Genomic DNA, 8,600 nt, shown 5'->3' on the forward strand with positions numbered 1-8,600 from the left:
AACATGCAACGCCACCTCATCCCCCAAAGGAAGAAATGTGGGAAGGAATTGTATGTGCTCCCAAATAAATTCATGGGCAAATATAGAGAGTGTGCTGTGCAAAGAAAGCTGATCTCTCCATCACTTCTACTGACCTCAGAATGGACACAAACCTTCTGTCAAGGGGCTAAACAAGGGGGGATTAAATCCCTGAGCCACTACTGACTACACGATTAACCTCTGCAGAAAATTAAAGTGCCTATGGAGAAGACCTTTTCCTCTGCAGCTGAGACAAAAATTGGGATTTGGATTAAAATTGGCAAGGCTGGTGATAAGCTGCCACCCACATGCAACTGTTCCTGGCTAGAACTGAAAACGGTTTCTCCAATCTCATATGGAATCCCTCACCCTGATTCACACTGGGTATTATTTTTTTCTCCATATTAGGGATGGAGAGAATTGTATTTCTCTGCGCTGAACAGGAAGGCAAGCAGTAACTTGTCCAACTCAGCTGCCTCTGTTCTACTAAACAATATATACATGTGCTCTATGCTAGCACTTAGAATTAGCGCTGTCCTGTTACTCTGGGTTTCAGTCACAACAGAATCTGTTATTCCCAATCTGACTCACCCACCATCCATCATAGCACATCGGATTAGTCTTTTTCCCCCTAGTAGATGCTTCTTCATCACCATTACTCTACAGGAGCTGTGATGACCACCATTTTGAAAAAGCCTTGGAATCTCTGGAATCGGAATCCCTATACAGTGGTACCTCGGGTTACAGACGCTTCAGGTTACATACACTTCAGGTTACAGACTCCGCTAACCCAGAAATAGTACCTCGGGTTAAGAACTTTGCTTTAGAATGAGAACAGAAATCGTGCTCCGGCAGCGGGAGGCCCCATTAGCTAAAGTGGTGCTTCAGGTTAAGAACAGTTTCAGGTTAAGAACGGACCTCCGGAACGAATTAAGTACGTAACCCGAGGTACCACTGCATCTTGAAAAAGAGTTTCAGATGACAAACAGTTGTAACCAGCCTTTTATATGCCATGGGGAGTACATTTCAGCAGGCTACTTCTTGGAGAGAGTTTAGATAACAGTGGAAACAGGGAATGCCTCCAGACTGACACTATTGTGGACTGGGATTTAAACGCATACCGGGAACTTTAGGCTATTAAAGCAATTAAGCCGTTCTGTTGCCCTAGTGCAAGAAATCCACTTTTAGGGGGGCCACTAGGGGGCGCATTGGAAGATGGCCGACAATACCATCTCTCCGACCCACACGGGGTAATTAAGAGGCTGTTATGTGAGTAGGCAGCCTCCCTTGTTGCCCCAAGGAAATGGGGAACACTGCCCTTGCCTGCTGTGCCCATAAATCACCCCCTAATTCGAAAGAAGGGGGTGAGGGCCCTAGGCAGAATGCCCCCGTGTGGACCTCGGCTCTCCTGGACGCTGTCTCTGATCGCGCACTAGCTGCAGCAATTTGGAATAATTAATTACAAAAGAAGCAAATGCACATATTTGAAGTGAAGAAGGGGAGTGAAGTCTGCTAATTTAAGTGACCTCTGCGAAAGAAGACAACAGGTTGGAGAAACAGGAATATTTTACGATGAAGATACACCAAAGGCTGGGTATGTTGACAACAACGGGACTGAATGGGGGGGGGGGGCTTTTTTACTTTCCTTCTATGTGATTTACAAGAACCCCTCCTCATTAGAATCATCGGTTGAATTGACCCAAGCAGGATTATTAAGGTCTGTGTGGAGATAAACTTTAACCAAAAGTATGCTTTATGGACATCGAGAAGCAATAAGAGCTTTTGGGAATGGTGCAGCAATTAATTCGGAGTTGCCATCTTGCCAAAGGATTTATAGCCGGGAGGAGGAACGGACTTGTTTTTAGACTGCATTCCTAGTGAATCTCCTCAGAGGTTTTGAGAAAGGAGGCAGATTGGAGAAGATTAATGATGCTAAGACTGTTTTGATGTATGGAAGTGATGTTATATGGAAAACGTCTGAATATGGCTACTGGATAAAAAAAAAATATCCACGCAGGATTACAAACTGTTCTAACCAGCTTGCGGAGATTATCAGAGGTCACAAAGAGAAAGGAAAAATATATGAAAATAACAACAAGAGATGTGGAAAAACAATAAGAAAGGACTAGATAGTACTGTGAACATCATGGCATGAACTTAGATGTAATTTTTAGAAGACTGTAGAAATGCTTGATATGGTGAGGATTGTCATTTCTAATTAAATGCCTTAGCGCAATGGTTTACTGAGCTAATGATGATGTTCATGCTTAGCATGAGCATATGGACTGTTAATTCAAAGGTAGAGCGGATCAGAAACTTCCTTCCTTCAAGCATTCCCCTGGGGGCAGAACTGGGAATGCAACTCACAACAAACAGTTTCTCTGGCAGATTCTGCATCTTCATTCATTTGGAAGAACATCTGGGAATGACTTATAGCTTTCTTGAAAGCATCACAAGAGATTTTTCCATGGATTCTGGCTAGTTCATAGGTAGGTTTTGCCATCACACTCACCAACACCTGCATGGCACTGCCAGTGCCAGCACAATGCTCCTGGGGGGCCCAATTGATGGTGGGAAAGGGGAGGGGAGGAATGGTGGACTCTTCCAGGGCATGTGGACTCTTGCAGCTGCTCAAGTATACTGGGTGCTTAACACTGGGCCTGATCTCATCACTGGCTTGTTGCTTGAGTATTGCCAACAGCACTGATATAGTGCATTAAAGTGCTTCAGCTATATTTTCTCAGCAGTCTTTACAATAACCCTGTAAGGTAAACCAGTACTGTTATCCACATATTACAAATAAGGGCTGAGAAAATGGTGCCTTACTTAAGGCCACCTAGAGATTTTGAGGCTGAGGTGAGTTTTGAACTAGGGACTTCCTGGCTTGGAGCTCATATTAAGTGGCCCCTTTCCAAAAATAGGAAGGTAACATTTATTTATTTAAAAGTCTAGTCTCCTTTCCAATGCCTCAGTCTTGGGACACTTTACAATTTAATGAGCGTTAATACACTTTGTTTAAGGATATTTTTTTAAGAGTAGCCTAGTTTTATAAGAATGCTTATTAGTTATAAATTGCCTCAAGCCTGAAGGACAGGAAAGGAAGCTAGACATTAAAGCTTATCAGTTTTTATTTAAATACCTATTAGCTTTAAATTGTAAACTGCCCAAAGCCTGAGGGACAAGTGAGGCGGCTGAACATTAATAAACCTTAAATAGTCCCCCCAAATAGCTCATATTAAGCAATACTAGTGGGTACTACATTATGTTGCTTTGCCTATTCATGAGGTATTACACCTCTCATTGTAACAGGTTAGGGTAAGACCACATGAATGGAATGGCCTTGCCCAGAAACAAGGTAATCAAAGTATTTCAGTGATGCTTTTCAAAATACAAGCCAAGCAGCAACTTCACAGAGCCAAGTATTATGGAAAACAAATTCTGAATTAGCACTAGAACTGTCACGGCAACAGCTACGCTTCCCCAGCAAGCAACTGATGCAACTAAACCAGGCCTGCACAACTTATGATCCACCATGCCAAATGGAACCCACCATTCATGTACCCTTTAATATGAGGTGATGTACTTAGGGTTGCTGTACCCCAGCCCCCCAAATCTGGAAAGCCTAACTTGCACATTATGCAAACTGCTAGCTAATTATGCAAATCTAGCACATTCACTTAGCATTTTCCTCTAACAGTTGTGCATTTGCTCCTGGCACATACCGCAAAAACTGGGGAAGTTGGCTCATGCCACAAAAGAGTGGTCTTTCTCATTTGTTCTGCCTACATTTCCTTTCTGAGTCTGAGAGCCCAACAAATTCTGTTGGGGACAGACATGGCAGGCTTGTGCGTCCTACTGTCCCCTGCTTCTGCTGCTTCAACAGTACATGCACCTGCTCCTCAGTCACGCAAAAGGAGAAAATGTGACCATTTTAGCTTATTCACTGCCCTCCTAAATCATGACCCTTCTGCAGTTGTGCACCAAAAACAAAGCCATCTCTCTTTAGGAACCATCCAGACTTCCTTTTGTGCCACATTTCTAAGCACAGGTCCACTTTTTAAAGCTCTATGTCAGAGCGCGTGTGTGTGTTTTTTTTTGGGGGGGGGAGCACTTTCCCTGTAAAAACCCACTCTTTACTGCTAAATCGGAACAAACAGCAATCCACAGATAACCTGAATTGCCATTTGTTCTGATTCAGAGTTAAATGGCAAGTTTTCCTGGGGAAAGCAATGGGTTGGGGGGGGGAGTGCTCAGATATGAAGCTTTAAAGAACAAACCTGTACCTAGAAAGTGTGGGGCAAAAACTAAGTGTGGATGAGCCCTGTGTTTGTAAAGCATAGCCTTGGTCAGGAGGAAATGTGATGGCTTCATAATTAGCAGAGTAAAAAGTCGGTTGTAATTGCATACACCTGTAGTACGGAGTAACAGATTTCAGTCAGCCTTCAAAATAATTACAAACCAGATACCTTGACTTGGATTTTAAAATGAACTATGTACCTCTTTTCTAGTTGTCCATCCATATCCCAATCATTCCACCAATTGTGCCGCATGCAACGCATCCCAGAAGCTCCACCAGAGAAACATATATCATACAAGCAAGGGAAGTGTGAATCTTAACCCTATCACAAAGGTTTTAAAGCATCCTCGGCCATATTCTTTAGACTGGACCACATTATAAAATACTGCACAGGTCAGTGAGGATGGGGACCAGACTATATTACTTATTTCCACACACTTGAAACATTGAAAGTGTAGCACATAAATCTGGAAGGGGCATGAAGAAGCCTAACAAACTGGACTGATTCCTTGTAGGAAATTTTGGCCCATAAGGACACCTCCACCTGTTGAACAGTCCCACCTTTCTGAACCAAAATCTCTATCTTCCCCAACTTGGTGCCCTCCATGTGTTCTGGACTACAACACGCATCAGCCTCAAACAGTACAGTCAATGGCCAGGGATGGAGAAAGGGATACTGAGTAGTTTTAATTATGGGAATATATCGCTACTCTAGAAGAATTTTATTTCAAATCACATTGTTTTCCACCATGATTCAGCTCTGCTTCCCCACTGGTCAATTGACGTCAATTGACAACAGTAACAACAACAACAACAACTTATTATTTATACCCCGCCCATCTGACTGGGTTTCCCCAGCCACTCTGGGCGGCTCCCAACAGAATATTATTAATTAATAAATAACAACAACAACCACAACAGCAACAACAAAACATCAAACATTTAAAACTTCCCTAAACAGTCGTTTCCCCTTGCTGGCTGCAAGGCAGAAGAGAACATTTTTCTTATATTGGACAGAATGCTATCTGCACATTTCCTCCTCTTTGGAATGAGAAGGATATGTTATATTTTAAAAAATGAAAGAGAGGGCTCTAGACAAGCTGATGTCCTAAACTAGCACCAGGTAGCACACATAGAATCTAGATCACAATCCAATAATCAAATACCAATGCTTAGACATAGTTAATGCTGTTGGGCAGTTGCCAACGGCCTGAGCCCTCAGGACAGCTGTTTACCTAGCCACTGACTAAAAATGCTGTCTATAGCCACTTGAACTCAACACTCCTCTGAGTGGCTTCATTTTAATTTCCCCACAATGTCTCTAAAGCCCTGGCATAACATTGCTCCAGAGTTGAGGTGGATAAAGCCTGGTTCTTTGTCAGGGTCCATTTTGCCATTTGTCATTCTATTCCATCATGTTTCCACCTCAATCTGTAATTATTTAAAACCTCATTAAAATGTCTATTGTTTCTAATATCTATTTTTTCACAAGATACATTTTTGTGTGCATTTTACCCTAAAATATTTCTTTTTACATCAAAAGATTTATTTTTAATACATTTATTGGTATGTTTTTGAACCGAGAATTCTATTGCAAAATTCAGAGAAGTTTGAAAATGTCTGTATATGCATGGGAGGAGGAAAGGGAAAGAGAAAGAGAAAGAGAAAGAGAAAGAGAGAGAATATGACTGGGAGATAATCTCCTTAAAGCATCCGCTATCATTTGCCAACTCTTCAGCAGAATTCTTACAAGGCTACAGCAACTGAGAAAGACTTTAGTGTCACTGATGTGTGTGAATAAGCTCTCAAGCACTCTGTGATATTGGCATATGTTCCAATCCTTATGAGCTACATTTCTCTAGTTTAACAGACATACACTCGGCACCCTTGACAAATTCCATTTACTGCTGTAATTCTGGAGGCTAATATAATGCCACTTTGAACACAGAGCTCCTGGTTATCTGGTTATCTTTTGTTGTTTCTGTTGGCATCCATCAGTCTCAAGAGACAATGGAGTATGTCACTGGAAGTCAAACTGCTGTGTTAGCAGCAGCTAAGTGACCTCCCTGAGGTGCAAGCCTGTATGATGGCCCTGGACCCACCTCTTGGCCTCGCTGATGTGGTCCAAAGGCAATCAGAGCAATACGTTTGGCACCAGCTAGGCTGCAGGAGATGCCAGAAGTTGTACAAGGTGCCATCCAACTGTCTTAGGGACTCCACTCTGGATTTGTGTAGGGTTTACTCCTCAGCCTTTTCTTCTCCTAAAGATATCCCACAAGACAGAAGCCACCTTTGTGACAGTTGGACCCACTATTGGTCTTGTCCACTCAAACTGCTGGAAGCTGTCTTTGCATGCAGGGGGAGTCCCTAACTCACCAAGGGTTTGAGACCCATCAGCTACCCTCATCTGGTTTAGCCAGCCAGTCGAAGCGATTTCCCGAGGTGTGGCTGCTGTTGCACACTGACAGCTTCTAGGAGCTACAGGTGAGAAATGAGTGCAAGAGTGGCTATGTTTGATGCCTGTTTTATCTATGAGGCATTATTCATTTTGTGTTACACACACACACGTGTGTGTGTGTGTGTGTGTGTGTGTGTGTGTATCAAACTGGTTTGTGCTTCCAGCTTGTGTGTAAATCCCTGAAGGTTTATAGGCTCACTGGATCAGACAATGGCAGAGATTTACCCAATGGAGATATTGCAAGGGCACAAAAGGTTAAAAACTGTAAAATATTTTCAATATGTTTTTTTTTAATAATTGAAAATGGAACACTAACACAGAGAACAAAGTTTACTTGCAAAACCAGAGGCAGTAGAGGTCAATAATGTAACTGAGAATGATTGATGACTCTAGGAATTCATGAAGGACACAAATGTGAAGTTATTAGCTAGGGTGCCCACAGCAGCCAACCTAACATTTTGAATATCTCTAATATCTAAAATTGTTGAGACTGAGTGGAAGGGAGTGGAGTTGACTTTTTAATACACTTGGCAGCCAAAATTCAAATATGCTGTGCTAAGACAAACCACAGGTCAAAGTGATCTGACCATTTTTATATTCAGGAAAGAGGAATCTAGAGAGAGTCCAGAGACTAGATATGATGAAGCACAGAAACTAGAATAAGTGAAGATTATGATATCAATGTTGACAAATATAGACATTACATTATACTGATAGAAATATGTGGAGGAAAGTTTGTGCATGTGTTATAAACGCATATGTTTGCAAACATGCATGGATTATATAGAGAGCCTGCTGACATGTACACATTGAAAGCACATTTTGTAAAGGATAATACAATTAAGATAATGAAAAACCTATCTCAGTTGCTATCATGAATCTTCATGAGGGTTTAAAATACATATTATGACAGCAATCTATTCGTTTAAACCCAGGGCTCTGCCCCACTCTACTACTGGGCTCCACACATACCTATGCCCACACAGATAAATCTAAGCAGAGTTGCCTGGTTCATTTACTCAGAAATAAATCCCATTTCTTTTAAGGGAGGGTACTTCTACATAAGATGTTTATGATTCCAGTCTTACGCTGTACCTAACTTTTTCCAGATTGATACCCTGTGTCTGTTCAGGGACATGTGACTACACACTTAAATGTCACTGCACAGTAATACTTAACTACATGCCCAACCATTTGAGATAGCAAAACAGGTTAGGGCTTTAAAGCCACAATCCCATGTTTTGGAGTGTGTAGTTCATGCTGCCAGGGGCGTCTATTTGTATGTTTATTTGTGGGTGGTTGTTGTTTTTATTTTTTAAAAAAGACTGCTGTTATTTTCTGTGATGTTTATAATTATTTTGCTCTTCCTTTTTGCTTATATTTTATACATCACCTTGAGACATATATGTGGAAGGTGATTACTAAATAACAGCAACAGCAGCAGCAGCAGCAGCAGCAGCAGCAGCAGCGTTAGTCTTGATTTATCAGAACCTAATATCTAATCTGGGACGCAGGTGGCGCTGTGGGTAAAACCTCAGTGCCTAGGACTTGCCGATCGTATGGTCGGCGGTTTGAATCCCCGCGGCGGGGTGAGCTCCCGTTGTTCGGTCCCAGCTCCTGCCCACCTAGCAGTTCGAAAGCACTCTCAAGTGCAAGTAGATAAATAGGGACCGCTTTATAGCGGGAAGGTAAACGGCGTTTCCGTGTGCTGCGCTGGTGCTGGCTCGCCAGCTGCAGCTTCGTCACGCTGGCCATGTGACCCGGAAGTGTCTTCGGACGGCGCCGGCTCACGGCCTCTAGAGCGAGATGAGCACACAACCCTAGAGT

At 42.5% G+C, this 8,600-nt stretch overlaps 1 protein-coding gene across 1 annotated transcript in view; it reads right to left on the reverse strand.

Annotated features, from left to right (window-relative positions):
• CACNA2D4 (calcium voltage-gated channel auxiliary subunit alpha2delta 4) overlaps positions 1-8,600 on the reverse strand; it is a 172,063-nt gene that overhangs the window by 51,609 nt on the left and 111,854 nt on the right. The gene's annotated exons all lie outside the window — the stretch shown is intronic.

This window comes from Podarcis vaucheri (genome assembly GCF_965113315.1).
Source record: "Podarcis vaucheri genome assembly, chromosome: 10".
Classification (NCBI taxonomy): Eukaryota; Metazoa; Chordata; class Lepidosauria; order Squamata; family Lacertidae; genus Podarcis; species Podarcis vaucheri.